At 37.6% G+C, this 20,278-nt stretch overlaps 1 pseudogene; it reads left to right on the forward strand.

Moving 5' to 3' along the window:
* The first annotated feature begins 17,892 nt into the window (after positions 1 to 17,892).
* On the forward strand, positions 17,893 to 17,989 carry LOC122117555 (annotated as a pseudogene).
* Positions 17,990 to 20,278: the final 2,289 nt, after the last annotated feature.

Consider the following 20,278-nt stretch of genomic DNA (forward strand, 5'->3'; position numbering starts at 1 on the left):
GTCATGCAGGTCACCACAGTTATATCTATTATCCTATACTCAAGAAAATACACAATACATCAATGAATATGACACAAAATAAAGAGAATGACTACACCGAATGCAAGATGCTGCCCATCCATGTATGGAAATATAGATCTTCGGTTTAAATGATGAATTTATGACTATATTGGCCCCCACCAGGGCTTCATCTCAGGTCCTGGGAACAGCTTACCTCCTTAGTGCCTCACAAGCTGGTGCTTGAGTTCAAATTCCATCACTGCCAAACGATTCACCATAGATTTGAGAAACTAATCGATCCACCTGTTTTCCTCTCCTGTGAAAGTCCTGGGTCTTAGCAAGCATGGAGAATTCTATATAGACAACTCTATAGCCATTCAAATAGGTTGTTATCCATGTCAGCATAGTTATATCTATCACCATACTCAATAAAATACACAATACATTCATGAATAAGACACAAAATAAAAAGAAAAACTACACTGAATGCAAGATGCATACCACACTTCTAGGTAAGAGAGATCTTATGTTTAAAAAAGGCGGACTTGTTATTTTGTCCAGTGCTGGGGCTTCATATCAGGCCCTGCACCAGGCCTGACATTCTATTCTTCAAGGATGGTGAGATTTCCCTTCCCCCAAAGTGCAAAAGAGCTACCCAGACCTCAGTTCAAATCCCAGCATTGACAAAAGGTTCATTCTGTAGTCAGAAGCCAGTCGTTGAACATGTTTTCCTCTCCTGTGTAAGTCCCAGTCTTCCACTAGGATATAGAATGCTTAGGCAACCCTATACCTATAGGAACAGGTTGTAATCCATGTCAGCAGAGTTATACCTGTCACCATACTCAGTAAAATACACAATAACTCCATGAATTAGACACAAATTAAGGAGAAGTGCACCGAATGCAAGATACTGTCTACACATGTATGTAAATATAGATCCCATATTTAAATTATGAATTTATGACTATCTGGACCTACCTGGGACTCGATGTCAGTTCCTGGGAATGGCCTATATCCTTCGTTGCTCACAGGTTGGTGTCCTCACCTTGACCCTTTCCCCAATTGGGCCTGATAGACTCTGAGTTCAAATCCCAACACTGCCAAAAGATGTATCCTGATGTGAGAAGCCCATCGATTCACCTGTTTTCCTGTCCTGTGAAAGTCCTGGGTCTCTGCTTGGATGGAAAATGCATAGGAAACCCTATAGCCAGGGCATTAGGTTATCTTCCATGTCAGCATTGTTATGTCTGTTACCTTACTCAGTAAAATACACAAAACTTACATAAGACAGAAAATAAGGAGAAAAAGTACTCCAAACGTAAGATGCTGTCCACACATATATGTAAATATAGATCCTATGTTTAAATTATTAATTTATGACTATCGTGGCCCACCCTGGGGATCAATGTCAGTTCCTGGGAATGGCCTAACACCTTTGTTGCTCACAGGCTGGTGTGGTCACCTTAAACTATTCACCAATTGGTCCTGCTAGGCCCTGAGTTCATATCCCAGCACTACCAACAATTGGATCATGCAGTAAGAAGCCAAGTGTGAAATTTTTTTCCTTTTCTCTGAGAGTCTTGGGCGTCAGGCATGATGGAGAACATGTCAACAAATTTAGATTAGATTCCATATGATAGGTGTCATCAATGTAATAAAGGGAATGGCTTTCATCATAATAAAATCAATGGTAAATAAATGAATAAAACAAAAAGTACAAGGAACAACCACACCTAACCTGTATGGACTGAACATCCATAGGTAAGTACAAATCCTGTATTTACAATGTATATAAATAGTATGTTTTCCAAGGCTGGGGCTTGAATTTTGGCTTACAGTACAGGCTTGACTTTCTTATCTTCAAGTACGGTGAGCTTCCCCTTCTTCCACAGTGCTGCAGATTTACCCAGACTCTGAGTTCAAATCCAAACCCTGGCAGAATAAACGGGGTGAATTGCAAGCCAGAAAGCTAATCTCTTTTAATTATTTTTTGCCCAGCAGGGAACTTGAACTCAGGTTGTGGTAACTCTGCCTCAGCTTTGATCACCCTACGCTGGGGTGCAGCCACTGGACCCACAGTAGATACTGGGATCCTAGACCCCAGGCCTTGTGTGGCAAAAATGTACAGAAAAAATTCAGCAAGATGGCCTTTTTATGTCTTCTTCCCTTGCACAGTTACCCTCCTAGGTCTGAATGACACTGTTGCAAAGGGTACTTCATCTTGGATTGCTGAAGGTTGTCAGACTATTGAGGAATTCATAGGTCCACATGGTAATGTAGGCCCTGATTTCGAATCCCAGTCCTGACACCAATCAATGGCAGGAGATACTAAGAGACTCGTTCCCATCCATGGGAATAACAAGGTAATATTATCATTGAGTTGATGGTGAATGACACTCCTATAAAATTAGACAGCATCATTTCAGGAGACTGATTTTATTTAATATTTATGAAGAATTAAAAGAATACTATTATTTACAGAATGCAATATTTTCAGAATATTGATTGATTTACTTAATAGTTTGTTAAGCATGAAAGCAATAACATTAATTACATGTAGCATTATAAATACCCAAGAATTGGTAAGAATGTAGTCTATATAATTGAATAATGTATAGACATATCTGGCACTCTATAAAGATATATATTTATTAGTGTACTACCATCTGCATGTCAATCTGTTTTTATTTTGTCAACCGCTGGGGTTCAATCTCAGGTACTCGGAACTGCCTGTCAGCTCAATTTGACACATGATGGCAGGCTGACACTCACTCATTCATAAATTGGTCCTTGTAGGCTGTGAGTTCAGATGCCAGCACTCCCAAAAAATGAATTGTGTAGTTTCCTTTTCTTGTAAAGTCCTGGGTGTCAGGAAGGATGTGCAATATATATGCAAGCCTATATCTTATGTAATCAATGGAATCACTGTTCTATGTGTCATAATAGTCAACAAAATGAGAAGTCAATACATGAATAAAACAAAAAATAAAATAAGTAACTACACTGAATGCAATATGGAATCAACATATACATATAAATATAAATCATATATTTAAAATGTACACAAATAGGATGTTTTCTAGTGGTGGGCATTGATTTCAGGCCCAAGGAACAGACTTGAATTTCTTGAATTCAAGGAGGCAAGCTTCCCCTTTCCATACAGTGCAACGGCAGGGTTACCTAGACCATGAGTTCAAATCCCAGTCCTGGCAGAAAAAAAAAAAGGCATCTCCATGCTATGTGATGCCCAATTCGTAGGTATTTCATTTGCACTCTATTTAATGAAGGTGAATGTTTAAATGCTTCATAAAGTATTAATTAATATTGACCAGTGTCCTATAATGTAATTGTGTATAATTTTATCTTCGAATCACTCAAGTACTGCCCATTTAACCATGACATACCTCACATTCCTTTGGTAATCATATGAATAGGAATGCCTTTCATAGGATCTCCTGCCATTTGTTGGTGGCAGGACTAGGATTCAAACTGTGGGCTCTAGCTCCTACCAATTAAACCTGAGAATAGGGAACTCACAGGCCTGTGCAAGAACATCAGCAAAACCAATGATTAGCCAGGCATCAGTGGCTTTCATCTGTCCTCCTTAAAACTTACAAGGCTGTGAAAGGAGGATAGTTGTCAAAGTCACCCTAGGCAGGAAAGTCCTTGAAACTCCTGTCCAACTTGTGCCAACAAAGCCAGAAGTAAAGCCATGTGGCTCCAGTGGTAGAGAGCTAGCCTTGATCTAAAGCAACTCACAGATTGTGCCCAGATCCTGAGTTCAAGGTTTGGGAACAAACAGACATACACAGCAATCTGTGCAGCCATCCGGCTAAAGCAGGTAACCCTCTTGTCCCCAACTGGATTGGACAGAGTTCTCTGCGAAAGGGGCTGCCATCATTTTGACTCTGCCCATTCTGCCTGCATCACAGAATTCCAGCCACACCCCCATTGTTTCATGGTTCTTTCTGACCAAAGGGATACAAGAATGGTGGCCACGCCCACATTCCATGCTGCCCAGTAGCACCATGATTCCCTCTGTTTGTTGACACCACTACCAGCAGTTAAGGAAGGTAGAGGTGGCTGAGTGGTGAGCAAGAGACTCGAGGCCTACAAGGAGAGGCCTTCCTCAGGCCCACCCTGTGCCTGCCTGAGAAATGGCCCCCTCCCCACCTTCCCCATGGAGCAGCATTTCAAACCTGGTGCTGTGGGCTCAGACCCATGGTTTCCTCAGGCAATGGTGCAATGGTGTGCCACGAGCCAGTTTGCGGCCCTAACCTGGTCCTGGCTCCTCTGTCCTCTGCTCAGGGCCTGAGTGTCTGTAATGCCTCTGCCATTGCTGCTTGCCCCACCTGGAGCAGCTGCCAAAAGCTTCTGCCAGCAACACATGTGAGTGGCTGCCACACAGCCCTGCACCCTGGGACCCCATATCTCCTCCCTCCGACCCCGACCCGCACCTCTCCTGTGCCCCACATTCTGGCCTACACCCTGCCACAAATGTGCCCGAAGGGAGAAGGTGGGTGTTGATCTGAAGATCCTACCCCCATCCCCAGCGGCTAGTGTCCCAGGAAACGGGGAGATGCAGGGTTGGGTGAGGAGTGGGCGCCACAGATCCCCTGGCCTGTAGCAGTGGGAGCCACACAGCCGCACATCTGCACCCTTCCTCTCCATTAAGAGAACCCGGTGGCTTTAATCAGAGGTGTAAAGCAGCATGTATACACCTACCTTCTGGGGTCTTTTCCTTTTTTTCTGGGGATAGGAGGTGTTGGATGCAGATGATAGACACCTTGCTGTGTGAGCCATTGTCTTCTGTGCTCCGTCAAGCTTTCACCTGAAAACAGAGAGACAAAGACATAGAGAGAGAGACAGAGAGAGAGAGATCATCTTTTTCCTTGTACAGCCTGACTGTGCTCAAGTTTGTGATCAGTTGGCAAATTGCAGGTGCTGCATGGATGAAACTTCTGTCACCGGTCTGGATGTGTGTGTGTGTGTGTGTGTGTGTGTGTGTGTGTGTGTGTGTGTTTGTGTGTAGAAGTGGGCTGTAACAAGGAGGCCAAATGCTTTGGTAACTTCTACCTGCTATCTTTGGGGCATGTATGGGATTCACAGCTGAGGTCGAAGGCCTGGAAAGGTGAGAGGCTTGAAGGGGACACAGCACTGTTAAATTACAAGAACAAGGGATCTGTGTGCAATGGAGCTGTGTACTATTTTGGCCTGGTTGGTGGCAGTGTGAGCTTTATAGGACCTGGGAGTGCGGCCTGCAGGGGATGGCTTCCCAGGGGGACAGAGAGCATGACCAACACTTAGTAAGCATATGAGTTCTGCTAGTATGGAGCGCAACAGCATAGGTCAGACTCTGGGTCTTCTCATCATGACGTCTGATGGGTGAGGTCAACCCTATTTTAAATCTTGAGCTGTGATCTTTAGATCTCAGCCTCCTGAGTACTTAGGATTATAGGCATGAGCCTCTGGCACTGGGACTCTGGTTCTTTTTGGTATATTAGGGTTTGACCTCAAGGCCTTAGGTTTGCCAGTTAGGTCTTCTACCATGCGAGTCAAGCTTTTCTGTCTTGGGCATTTCTGAGATGGAGAATTAATATATGCTCAGTCTGGGCTGGATCATGGTCCTCCTATCTGTGACAGGCATTAGCCACCAGGCCCGTTCTTCTGTAGTTGGAATGGTAGATATGTAGCACCACGCTCAGTCATTGGTTTAGTCGGATTGGCCCAAACTCAGTCCACGGCAGCAGATTCTTGACCAGAGGTGAAACTCTGGGTTGGGCCTCAACCATTGGGCTTCCATCTCCTCATGGGACAGTTGTGAGGAAATAAGAGATTAATACAGAGGGATCTCTGCATCAGGGACAGGCACAGAGCAAGAGGCCATCTGATACTATTCTTGGCAATTCCGTGATAGGAAGATACCCGGAAAGATCTCAGATGGTGTGTGTTATTAATGGTGCAACATGTATGGGACTATGAAACAAAACATGGATCTCTTTATTTATTATCCTATCCCCATGAGTAACGGGATCCTTCACTTTGTTCAGTTTTAAAGCTGGGGAAACTGAGGCACAGATAAACCGGGTGACCTACTAATGACTCCCAGCTGACAGGAAGCTCGGCCTGACTTCTCTGCCATGCTCCCTAGGACAATGGGTGCTATTCAGTCCACATTTTGTGGTGGGAAGTCCACTTCTTTTCAGTGATGGGGCTTGAACTTTGGGCCTGGGGCAGCTCCCTGAGCTCCTCAGCTCCAAGCTAGCACTCTACCACTTGAATCACAGCACCACTTCCAGTTTTCTGGTGGTTCTTTGGAGATAAGAGTCTCAGAGGTGTTGCTGCTGCCCGGGATGGCTATAAACCACGATCTTCATATCTCAGCCTCTATTGTACTTACGATTATAAGCCTGAGCCACCGGCACCTGTCTTAAGTGTAATTCTGACCTTCTTTCTTTCTCTTTCTCAGCATCCCCATGTGGTTAGAACCAAGGTGGCCCTCTCATTCTGGAGGTAGGCTGTGGGTCAGGAGCTGTCTCACTCAGTCTGTTGTACCAGCACCATGAGGTAAGTCCCTCTGTGCCCTGGCTACACTGTGACAGTTATGCATTGTCCGTCTAGCCTTATTGGACTCTGTACTGTGTTCAATGCACTTTTCTAGCAAAAATTCCTGGCTAAAATTATGATACATAGTTACAGAATGAAAATGTAATGCCATTTTAAGAAAGTCATTTAGGGTTTTGGGAATGTGGTTTCATGGTATGGTGATTGCCTAGCATGCATGAAACCTTGGGTTCTATTCCTCAGTACCACATAAATTGAAAAGGAAACACTGGAAATGGTCCTGTGCCTCAAGTGGTGGAGGGTTAGCCTTGAGGGAAAAAAAAGCTGAGGAATAATTCCCAAGCACTGAGTTCAGTCCCAGGACTGCCAAAACAACAACAGCAACAATTTAGTTAGTAAATGCAAAATAAAGAACCCATATTTGGAATATATAATTGCTCCTTCCATACTAATACCTGACAATAGTCCCTAATTCATGTACTTTACCTATGTTAGGATACTGTGTTGAAAGAATGTTTTGTTCATTAGGTCACGGCAATTAATGCCGGGAATGTGCTTAGATGTCAGGTGAAGATTAATACTGGAAAATTAAAAGATTCCAGGCTTTGGAGTGGGGTCACTGCTAGTCACCATGAGAAGGATAGTCTAAGTGAGATTTGGGAATTATTTTGGCTAGTAATCACACCAAAAAGGCAAAGGCTAATTAACAGTTGTGACAGAAGAGAAGGAATAACTCCAGATGGAAAGAAAAAATGATAGTAACTAAGGTATAGGAGAAACCGTTCTAGGGAACCATGTTTGGTTATTGAAGAACTAGTTATCAACTAGGCTTATTCCTCATTGCCTTTCGCATTCAAAATCTCCTAGGCTAGTTCTTAATCTCTGTGTGATAAATGTATCTTCTTCCATGCTGTTCTTTCATACCTGATCTCCTTTGCTTTCTAAAAATCTGTCTTTATACTTCTCTATGAACATTTCCTGATACTAAATACACCTACAAAGATGAAAGTGGATGCTAATGTAAGAGTCCCATAACTCATGAGTCATTAATGTAACAAAATGGAAAAGGAGGACATATTTATTGCTACTTCAATTTTTCTGAAAAGCTGCAATGTCACATCATTTGGTTCAGATTTCCATTCTTTGTCTACATAGTGACATTAAGTGCACATAAATGCAAATATGAGCCGGGTGCTAGTGGCTCATGCCTCTAATCCTAGCTACTCAGGAGGTTGAGACCAGAGCATTGTGGTTCAAAGCCAGCCTGGTCAGGAAACACTGGTCCATGAAACACTTATCTTCAATTAACCCCAGAAACCCGGAAGTGGTGCTGAAGCTAAAGTGGTAGAGTGCTCAAGTTGTGCTGAAGAGCTGTGAGACAGTGCCCAGGATCAATGTTCAATCCCCACAACCAACAAAAAAGTGCAAATATGGCTTTAAGTTTCCCCCAAAGGAATGATGAAGTCAATTGTAATCTTCCCAAATGATTTAGTAGTGCACGTAATTTCGCTGAGTTATTTGTTATGGCTTCTTTGCTAAATATATTCTCTCCTTTAAAAATTGTCAAATATTAGCTTTATAATAAACTTCATCTAGTATTTCTTGGTTCAAAAGAGAAGTCTATACAGTTGATGTCACTTACCTTTCTTATTGTCTTATTTTAAAGCCAACCCAGGGAAGAGAGCCTGTCAAACACTTATCTGTAATTAAAAACCAAAAAAGCCAGAAGTGGAGTTTTGGCTCAAGCAGTGGAGTACTAGCTTTGGGCCAGGTGGGAAAGAAAGACAACTGTTCAGGGACAGGGGCCAGTCTCTGAGTTCAAGCCCCAGAACCAGCACAAACTAAACAAACAAGCAAACAAAACAAACCCTGGGTATTTCTTTGGGACTCTCCTTATAATAGTGGTCGTCCGAGAAGAGACTGCTTTTGCTGATCATACTCACTGGATCCTGCTTTTTTGGAATCCTTATTGCTATGGAAAACTCATGACCAGACTAAAGGAATTGATAACTGATTCCTACAACAAGAGAATCATCTCAGGAGTGAAACATCCATCCATAAGACACTTAAAAACCTCCATATCTTTGCTTCTTTGCAGTAGAACACTTTTAAAACAAAGTTACTTCCTTTTGTTCTATACTGGCCTTCAAATGGCATATTATTTCCTTTTGTAATACTCTCAACCAGATGTTTACAGACAAGTTTTATATGAGTAAAGGACACACACAAAAAAGTCACGGACAGAGTTTCCTTCCAGCCTTGGATTCTTTTCTTGTACAGTAAAAAGGAAAGCAATAGTTAACTTCAACTTTGTCATTTCTCTATGTTCAATTCCTCTCCTGGGATCAGTTTCCACGTTCAATACCAGTTACTTCCACTTATTTCCAGTAACAATCTATGGTGCTGCTACAGAAAATAATGACTGTTTTCTGGCTTCATTAAAATAGCACAAGGACACTTTTGGACATGAGGTAACATGTGTTCCAGAGACAACTTAGTAAATAGAAATGCAATTTAAATTGCTTATTAATACATTATCCATTCTTATGTGCTCTGTAAATTAATGTGAATTTTAAATGGGAAGAAGGTCCTCAGATCATTTTTTGTGAGTCTGTGTGCTGTGCATTAATTTCCCAAGTGTACATGAGTTAACAGTAAGAGAAACAATAGCAATTATTGGAGAAAAAGAAGTTCTGTGTTTATGTATAAGTGTTCAATACAATATAGAAGACTCTACAAATAAGAAAACTTTGAAACAATAATGCCAAGTCCAGTGTGTAGATTTATGCGAGTGATATGGAGAAAGCATTACTCCTAAGTGGAACATGAAGCATGACGCCAATCCTTTTCTAAATCACGCTTGATAATCACGTAAATGTGCAAAAAGGAGAATGGAAGAATGATTCTTTTTCCAATGTAAGTCAGATATGGAAGAATAGAATTAACTGGAAAAAAAGAGTCCATCTGAGAGAACAGGAATTATACTAGCAATGAACCTGGTGGCTAAGATCACATTTCTTTTTCTTTCCTTTTCTTAAATTCTTTTTTTTGTTGTTGTTGTTGTTCATGGAAATTGAAATATGGGACAGGGGGCTGTCCCTCTGAAATGCAGCTCAAGGCTAGTGCTTTTCCACTTGAGCCACAGTGCCACTTCCAGTTTTCTGGTAATTATTGGAGCAAAGAGTCTCCAGGACTTTCCTACCCGTGCTGGCTTTAAACCCCAATCCTCAGATCTCACAACAACTTGGTTTATGATCACATTTCTAACAGTGTACACTCAGGATATGTAATGTAAATGTTCATCTAGCTTTATGTGTATTCTTGAGTTAAAAATCTGGGCTACAGATTAGACTTTACACTCACAAAAGTGTTTGAAGTTTAAAAGTTGATACTCCTGGAAAAATAAAACCTAAGAATGTAAAGGAGTCTGGGAAGTTCAATTTGCATCTGGCTTGGACAGTATAGGCTTTAAGACACTACCTATAATTAACCAGCCAAAAGCTGGAATACCAGTCACGAGCAAGATTGCTGAATAACAGCTTTAGGTTTTTGCATACATACATACAAACATACACATACACACAGAGGCACTTACAGGTGCACACAAAAATACACAAATGAAACAACTCTCAGAATATGTAGAAAAGTTAGAAAAAATAGAAAATAGGTGCTGAGTAAGACTAGAATCAAGTGATAATTTTAACTATTAGAAATCCCTCAAGTGAACTTTCCCCCAGAAGTTGAGAATATTACATAGGTAGGGACCAAAGATAGTAAGAGAGTCAAGCAATCATTATTAACGGGATAGGATCCATGGAGGAATGAGTCAGGGAACCCTGCAGGTGCATCTGAAAATGTTTATATCCTGTGTCAAATGTTAAAACATCTTTGAAAATAGTACATAAACAGTCTGAGCAGTCAGTCTAGTGGATAAGATAATAGGAGAAGTTCAGAATTGCTAGTCTGTTTCTAGATTAAATAAAGAAAATATGGCAGGGCGATGTGATACAAGCCTGGAATTCTAGCACTCAGACAGGAGATTAGAGAGTGGAATTACATAACGATACCTTCCCTGGACCAGGTAGAATAATTTTGTCTCAGTAAAACAAACCAAACAACATTAAAGGAATACACAGTTGCAAGTTTGGCCTAATTTGTCATTATGTTTCCTATTGAATGCAACTCATATATATCCTCACATGTGATTTAAATACTCTCATCATTACAGAACATTCCTAGATGCAAAATAGCTCATGATTCCCATCCAAAAATTTGCAAAAGTAAGCAAGCATCATTCTGTTGGATTCCAAATAAATGTTGAAGGATTACAAAAGCTTAAGTCTGGAGAAATAGCAAAGTTCGTCTAATGTAGGACTTTGTAGACCTTGTTAAATTAGAATTTAAATTTAAAATATATTTTTTGGTTTTGTTTGTAATTTCATATTCTATAGGATACTACACAATTCTTTTTAAGTAGAGGGATTAAGTGAAAAATTCACAAATGATTCTGGCATTCTATTTGCCTAGATATTCTTTCAAAAGAGTTATAATTAGAACATAGTAAATAGATAATTCGCACAGTTCATGTATACAATGTTAATGTGAATAATCTAGACAGAGTTGCCAACAAATGAATGACATTAATTTATACATTTTGAAAAAACAGTTTTTTAAGGGTTTGGTTTAATATGGTATGAAGATAGTAATTGTGTGACATCTTCTTTCTTCTTCATATATGTAACACAGGAAGCCATTTCCTTATTTACGCGCCTCTGTATACATGGAGAAAAATGCTGGCATTGGGGTTTGTTTTCAATTTTGTTTTTGTTTTATTGGTTCGTCCTAGAGCTTGAACTCTTGGCCTGGACAGTGTCTCTGAGCTTGTTTATGCTCAAGGCTCATGTCCTACCACTTCAACTTCAGGGCCACTTGAGTCTGGCTTTCGTGGAGATTTTTGGAGGTAAGATTCTAAGAAACCTTCCTTCCTGGGTGGGCTTTGGATTATAATTTTCCTATCTTAGCATACTGAATGTCTATGATAATTAAAAAAGTATAAATATAAATAATATTTGCAAGTGTTCTGATCTCAAGAATACCAGTGGAGGAAAAATGATGCAGCTCAGTTTATTGTGTTCTTTTCAGAACAAGGAGGGTGTCACATTAGCAGAGGTGTAGTATTTTTTCAAAATAGAGATAAGGTATTCATGATGTGAATTAAGGAATTTTAAGGTGTCCCTTACAAGTTGGAAACTGTTTGGCTAGGATGACTTTATGGCATAAATCTTGGGATTGATGGTCATATTTATAATAGCTTACTCATAAACAATGCTTACTTTTGAAGAGTTAATTATTACACATGCTTCACAGTTTTATCCTCTACCAGAATGTGGCTATTTTTCTGTTTAGTTCTCAATCTGTAATACCCCATTGGAAACTGCATCTATTGCAGAATTACATAACATGCAAACAGGTACTGTTTTGAATCTCTTAGGAATGTTGAGAATTTAAAAATGAGTAGCTATTAATCATAGGAATTTTGAAGAACACATATATTCTGTCCTCTTAACAACTTACTTACTTTTAAAAGTTATGGGTTTCCATAGCATTAAACTGTTTTCTGTTTTAGAATGAGAAAGTACTGAATTTATTCTTTTTTGAAAAATTTGGCAAGTATATTGTGAAAATATTGTCTACTTGGATAACATTCAAGTTGATGACCCTCTGATAAAGAAGGGGTAATTAATTCAAATTAGATGCCAAATATTATTGATTTTTAAAATGTTACTACATAAAGAATATTATTTACTGTGCCAATACAGTGAAATTATATTTTATGCAGCTTATTTTTTCAATTTTATTATAAAAATGATATACAGTGGGGTTACAATAATTGTAGGGTATCAAATCATAACTTTTCAAACTTGATAACCCTCCCTCATTTTTCTCACAGTTTTCCTTCACCCCTTTACCCCTTACAAGTTGTAATGTACATTTCCAACATAATGTCTTGTGAGTATTGTTATTGCATTGGTTTGCCTTTGGTCCTTTGTCTCACCATTATGTTTTTCCTTTACCCTTCGCTAATCAAGGTAAATGTATACACAATACAAAATGAAATGCAGCAGGGATAAACCATAGGGGAAAAACCCAAAGAAAACAGAAATCACATAGTTCATCAAAAACAACAACCACAAATGAAAAAAAAATCTGGTTCCATATCTTGGAATTCATTTTGCTTAGCATCAGCTAATATGGTTATATATACACATAACAAAGCCACTGGAAAATAATAGCTGCATTGATAACATGCTGAAAACAGCATGTTAAGTTTTTGATGGTAAAGGTGGAATTAGGATTGGTGAATTCTCGGTTCTGATAAAGGATTTTCAAGAGTTTTAAAGTTATGACAGGTAAAATTTAATTGTTCAAAATTTTTAACAACTTAGCCTATTAAGAAAATTTAAAATTGCCTGGAAGAATAGGCTTTCATGCAAAGAAATCCAAGGAGACTTAGTAGAGAGGGATCAATGTGGATGAAGATGGCTTTTTTTCACACTAAACAATCAGACCTCAGAAACCTTGCTGTAAATCCTGTAGGTTCCCTTGAGAATTGTCCTTACCCAGGAACTGTATTCTCAGTGTTTGAAACAAGGTTGTATTGGAATTTAAATTAAAAGTTCTTAAAAAATAAGGCATCAAAATTTGTGAATTTACCTTTAATTATCAAACATTAATTCTCTGAAAAAGATAATTTGAGTCAAAATATTTAGGGAGAAAGTGGCCTCTACAATGAAAGAAGGTGTTGGGATTATACCTTTCTGTTTGTAACACTTTCCACAATGTCTTTGGATGTGAAGCAGTGAAACACAGAAAAAAGTCTGATTGGATACTTCAAACCAATGATTTCACATTTCCAAGTGGCTCACAAAAATAATATTCTTATTAATATGAGATAGTGAAGACTTCTTTTATTACATATGCCTAAAAGTTCAGAAAAGAATTGAGCAAATGGAAAAGTTAATAAAAATTTTTCTTATAAGCCTTAGCTAAGCGTATTGTCTTCTGCAGTGAAGGGAGGCCAAAACTTTTTGATGTAAATTGTGTTAGTATTTTTACTCCCTAAAGTGATTTTTACAGAGCACATTTGTCTCACTATAATGCAGAACTGATTGAATGAAGACATGAAAATAAATTCCACATCCAAATGAGGCAACTTAAAGAGTTTTAAAAGAGAAATAATGAAGATGTAGCAGTGGTGAAGCCTGTATGGCTCTTCAGCTTCACTAGACTTGAAGCCAAGAAGCTGTGATTAATTGGAACTCGGCAAGAGCTAAGAGAAGGACATAGAAGTAGGACATAGAAGCATTGGCCTTTTGTAACACACACTTTCTTCCAAGGTATGGGTGATTTAACTCTATTCTCCTCCATACATCTTGGTGAACTAATGCAAGACCAAGAGAAAAATAATCTATTGAAATAATTTTGCATAGAATAACTTCACTGTTCCTGATATGGTATCTAAGGAGAATCTTAAGAGAGAAGATAAAAGTGCAGTATTTTTTTTTGTTTCTTCTAAGTATCTTGTTAGCAAAATATATCTTTGACTTTAGACAATTCTGATTGAAACAACAAGTGATGTAGTACTTTTTATTGTGGGCACTTTAGCCAGAAGAAGTCTTTCAAGGTAAAAGAAAAAAAATGCAGCCAAATACTTGTGATTAGAGCCTCTTGGACTGTTTTCTGGAGACAAAGTTTAGCATTAGATTTCTCCTCATTAACATAGATATTGTTTCATGGCAACCAAATACAGGAGGGAAGTTTAATGGACTCACTTGGCCAATTAAACAGCATGAAAGAAGAAAATGACAAATAATATTTAATGAAATTATTTTGACCAATTACTTTGCCAGAGGAAAAAGGAAAAATATAATTCACAATCAATTGACTTAAAAGTTTGAAGAAAGAGTAGTGAAGAGAGATTAGAGAAAATATAGAGGATTGTTTTCTCTCCAGTGGAGTAATGGGTTCTTGATCTTGTTTCTTCCATTCTACCTCACAAGCTACCAAGTGTTTCTCAGGACTGGATTATCCAGTTCAGACAGAAAACTCATAGAAGAAAGATACTGTTTAGAGCAGATGTAGGTGATTTATAACCTTAGACAATCTATTTAATTCTGTTCAAAATTCTCCCCTACCCCAAACTTCCTCTTTGAACAGCTTTGTTTGCTTTTCCCAAGACTGCCCTTTATTAACTGATTCAAATTTTGAGAGGTCATATTCATACTCTCTAGAGATTGCTGTTTGGTTGTAATTTTTGTGTGTTTTTGTTTCTTGTTGTGTTTTTTAACTGAATTTTAAAGGATTGTGCAATTGTGTTACAATTAAATATATCCATCTAATTGTCCAATGCTCCTAGATCAGAGTCACTCCTTCCATCATTCTCAACCAACCCTTTCTCCAAGATTTATTTCCAATTTACCACTTCCTTCATGATATGTGTACATTGAGTATTCTAGCTGTACTTGCCCCTTGTTCATTTTTCATTCATTCTATGTCTTTACTATAATTCCTCTCTGGTTTCAACTTCCTGATAGTCATTCTGTTAAACTATCTATTAATACTTTGAAAGGTTTATATACATTCCATGGAGTCTCAATCCTGCATATTCTTGAACTGATGTCAGCTTATATTTCCATAATTCATTCATCTGCAGCAACAATTTGCAAGACTGGAGACGTGAAGCACCTAAACAAGATTTTATTCTCCCCATTTGGAAGATTAATCTTTGGTCAAAAAGAAAGTTAAAAAATAGCTTAGAATGTATTCCTAACTATGAATTTTTATAAATGGCTTTGTACAATGGGGTGATTCTTTTATTTTACATGGAATAATATTTTCTACTACCTATAAGTTTTGGAAAAAGAAGAAAATTGACTTTATTCCTAGAAAGGAATATGATAGAAATAGAAGGCAGATATTATGTTTGTCATATTTCTGATGAGTACCCATATTCAAGACTTAAAGTCATATTTCTTACTATGTTAGACAGAGGGAAAACATAAAATAACATATGATAAGGCAACTATTTGTGATTTTTTAAAAATGTACCTTAATAAATGATGAAATTTATTAGGTAACGTTTGGGTTTGAAATTTAGGAGGCTGATCTATTTAACACACTTCTGGAAGTCTCTTACTGAAAAACACAAATTGTGGGTGGTATTATTTCTACACTTTAATGAATGGTTGAACATGTTTGGCATTAGTGTTGTGTAAATAATTCAACTCTATTGTAACTTGCTCCCTATACTTGAAAAACTTGAAATGTCACTAAGTATCATCAACTTGTGAAATGCTATTTTGGAGAATGTGATTTCAAAAAGTTTATTTGAAAAGGAATACACTTTCAGGAGATTAAATATAGATTATCATTGGTTTGAAAGTGACATTTTTATACCACAGAAACATGTTGTAATGAATTCCCAGTGTTTGAAGCACTCTTTAGTGCTTCAAATGATTTTCTGAATTACATTTGAGCTCTAAGTCAAGATTTCAGGGCTTTGGTAGACCAATTATTGATCTATCCTCCCAGAAACTATTTTTTGGCCCACTTATGTTGTAATAAAATCTTTCGTTAATAATAGGTGAGGGGTATTAAAAATAATCTTATGACACTTTGTGAACTTGTTCACTCATATGGGCTGGTTATCTGTAAGTTGAATGTTTAAATTACAGTACTTTCTCTCAAATTTTGCGATCTCATCCTTCATTTTAAGTAGCCTTGTATTTCACAATTGCTTATTTCTAATTCCTGCATCTCAAGGAATTGATGCCCTGAAATATAGGAAATGCGAAATTAAGATGGGTCTTCAATTAGTTTGTGTTGATATGTTGCATGGGCTTTGGTGAGAAGTTTTGCCCCTGTTATCTGATGATGCAGGTAACTCGGAACTGGGTTCCTTGGATGCATGGGTATTGCAGAAGAATAATATTTTTTAGACATCTTAGCAAAATTTGGGCATAATCAGTAGGAATGCTTTAGAAATATGGAGAAAAACAGTTTGGGACAAGCGAGTTAAAACAATAAACAGCAGCAGAGTAAAATCCATTATTGATTAGAGGAAAACATTGTTTTTTTTAACATGTGGATTCAGAAGACCAAGAAGAGTTAGAATGTATCATAAGTTTATACTAAAAACATTACATTGATACTTTTATAGTCTAATATATATTTTAAATCTAATTATTTATATTCCAATTCTATTTATTGGAATAAATAAATATCAATTTATTTGTCAAACTATCAACTAATTCTAGTAAGTTTCATTGTGTGAAATATAAAATCAGCACATATCAATATAAAATATATAACTATAATATAATTAAAAAGCACACGTTTTGTATTGTTCTGTTGTAGTTACTGTATTAAAGGCAACTCTGTTTTAAAGTATTATTCCATTATCTTTACTTCAGTGTCTGATAGAGTTAGACCTAAAGATTTACCATTTGTAGATTTACAGCATGGAGGCAATAGGAAACATTGTGATTAAAACATTATCAATTTAATGCCTAATAACGAGGAGAAACATATGCACTTCTCCTGCAACTATGAAAATATTGGGTGATAAAAAGGCAGTAGTGTAAGTTCCTGCCTGGTTGGATGGTAGACAGGCCAGGACATTAAGTAATCATGCATACGAAAAATTTTTTCACCTTCTTGGCGTTAGCTACTTTTGAAATGGAAGGTATAATAAACAATTATATTTTGATAAAATACCTTCTAGTCTGAACAGTTCTGTTTGAACTGTTCATCTATGATCCCTTGTAACCAAGATTACTTTTCTTCTAGTAAGACAATCTATGCTGTCAGGGTAAGATATTCTTGTTGGGCTGTTCCCACATGGAAGAAGTGTAAAGGCTCAGGTAGACATTTGTTCCTGTAACACCTCATTTGGGAAAATGTCAGCTGAAGAAGTTTAGGAGTAGCTATTAAGCAACGCTTACTTTGAATCCATTAGGTCCGCAAAGCTAATTCAGTTGAATAAATAAGTACTTGAAAAAGCCATGACCTTTGGACCTATCTATAAATAATTGAGAGTATGATCAAATTCCAAATAAAAACATTTAAGATAGTCATTGAGAAAAAAAATTTGCAAATGTGAGTAATCGACTGATAAATATAAATTTTCCACTATTCACAGAATTTTAGGGAAATAAGATCGATAGCATTTTTAGGAACAATAAATTTTCCTTGTTAGAAGTAGGCACCCATAGATATAAACCTGTATAAAGATTGCATGATTAACTACTTAAATTTAGAGGATACTACACGCTTTAGCAGCACGTATACTCAAATTAAAATACAGAGATTAACATGGCACTTGCACAAGGATAATATGAAAATTTGAGAAGTATTCCATATTTTTCATTCTTCAGATTTAAGAAAAGAAAAACAGTTATTAAAAAGTTGATTACAAAATTACAAGTGTAACAATACACGTAATTCATATAATTTAGTTTGACATCAGTGTATAAATATTCACCTCAGAAAGGCGTTTACATAGCATAAACTTTACAAATATTCTCAAATTAGACAACATTGTCATTTTATCCCAAATAAAAATAATATTAAGTCCTAGAAAAAAAGGAAGCAAACTGTTTCTATATGGAATGCAATCGGAAAGGACACATTAATGAACCTACATATTATAAAATAATGTAGAATTCAAAGTATATCTAGGAGAAAATAAAATAAATTATGAACATTTTGCAAACATAGAATATAGAATATTTTAAAATATACTTTTTCAGACAAGCACAAGAAATATTTTAGTTTCTGTACTACTCATTTCAACAGATAAATTAAAATTATTTCTGATTAAAAAATCACAAACTCTGAAGAAATTATTATACATGTATACAAAGATATTGAATACATTTTGACATCCAAGGCAGGCAATTCACTTGGAAGAATTCCACGGAATCCATGAATTTTTACAGTAAAATATTGGTGCTGCCAGGCATTGATGGCTCATGCCTATAATCCTAGCTACACAGGAGGCTGAGATCTGAGGATCATGGTTCAAAGCCAGCCTGGGAAGGAAAGTCTGTGGTACACTTATCTCAAATAAACCACTAGAAAACTGGAAGTGGAACTGTGTCACAAGTGGTAGAGCACTAACCTTGAGCTGAAGAGCACAGGGATAGCTCCCAGGCCCAGATTTCAAGCCCCATGACTGACCAAAAAATATATATATTGCTCTTATTTGGATTGTGAAAATATTTTGTAGGGACACAAAAGATGGACTTGCATTTTTGAAATTTAAGAAACTTAACCCGACCATTAGGACTTCAGTGAACAAATTGTATAGCCTATCACAACTTCATAGAGGTAGTGATACATACTTATCCTTTTGGCAATATCAAATACAGTATCTTCTATGTTGTTTTTCCTGCCTGGTTTTATATAATGGTTCAACAGAAGGTGATCCAGCGTATCTTTGCTATCTCAATTCTCAGCAACAAGATATAAAGGTGTCAAAAATTCTTTAGTTTGGGGAAGTGGCGCTGTGGCTCAAGCAGTAGAGCGCTCGCCTTGAGCTGAAGAGCACAGTGACAGCACCCAAGCCTAGAGCTCAAGCCCCACAACCGACAAAAAAAACACACAACAACAAAAAACAAACAAAAATATTTGGGCTGGGAATATGGCTCAATGGTAGAGCGCTTAGCTTGCATGCATGAGGCCCTAGGTTCGATTCCTCAGCACCACATAAGCAGGAAAAAAAAGCCAGAAGTGGTGCTGTGGCTCAAGTGGTAGAGCGCTAGCCTTGAGCTGAAGAGCTGAGGGACAGCGTCCAGGCCCAGAGTTCAGGTCCCACTACCAAACCAAAAATTTTTTTTTTTAAAAAATGAGTCCTTTAGTCTGGGCATTGGTATCTGTATCATGATGAAGTAAGAAAGAAGCCACTCTGGTATTATTCCATGTATATGCACTGTGCAGGGGTGATCAGTCATCTACAGTTATTGCATGTGCCGCTTGAGACATCAACTCACTGATAATGTCTAAGTGTCCACTGTAGGCTTCTCGAAGAGGGGTATACTCATCATCATCCCTACTATTCACATGAGTGGCCTTTTGGGAAAGAAGTCTCCGCACTGTAATAAGCTGAATATTTTCAGCAGCCCAATGAAGAAAATTGCTTGGATCCTTATCCAATTTTATTTCTTGCAATTGATACCATTCCTTACTTTTTCATCTTGTTCCCCATATTCCTAAGAATTGCCTACCAAGGGACTTTGAGTGCCAGTGGGAATGAGGTGTCCATGTATTTCCCTAATAGTTCACATTGGTTGAACTGGTCAGAAATATCCGGTGAATTTTCTGCAACTGTTTATTCATCATGATTTATTTTCTCTTTTTCCAATTTTACTATTTGAAATTATTCTAACTGGAGAGTAGGGAATTGATGGAGAGCAGCGGAAAGATGTTCCTCCATATTCAAATGTACACACTGAAAATGAGGACCTGTGATGTCTTCATGTGCAGCTTATTCTAGGAATGAGAAAATAGGAAATAATGCCTTTTATATAAATGATATGGGAAATGGCAGAGCAAAAAGTGAAATGATGCAACCAAAAATATAAAAGGAAAATAAATTAGGATAATTATGGAGCAATCATATTATCTATGAGAACCAAGAAAGGGAGAGAGAAAG

The sequence above is a fragment of the Dipodomys spectabilis genome, unplaced genomic scaffold (genome assembly GCF_019054845.1).
Source record: "Dipodomys spectabilis isolate Male_0828 unplaced genomic scaffold, ASM1905484v1 ptg000143l, whole genome shotgun sequence".
In the NCBI taxonomy this organism is placed as follows: Eukaryota; Metazoa; Chordata; class Mammalia; order Rodentia; family Heteromyidae; genus Dipodomys; species Dipodomys spectabilis.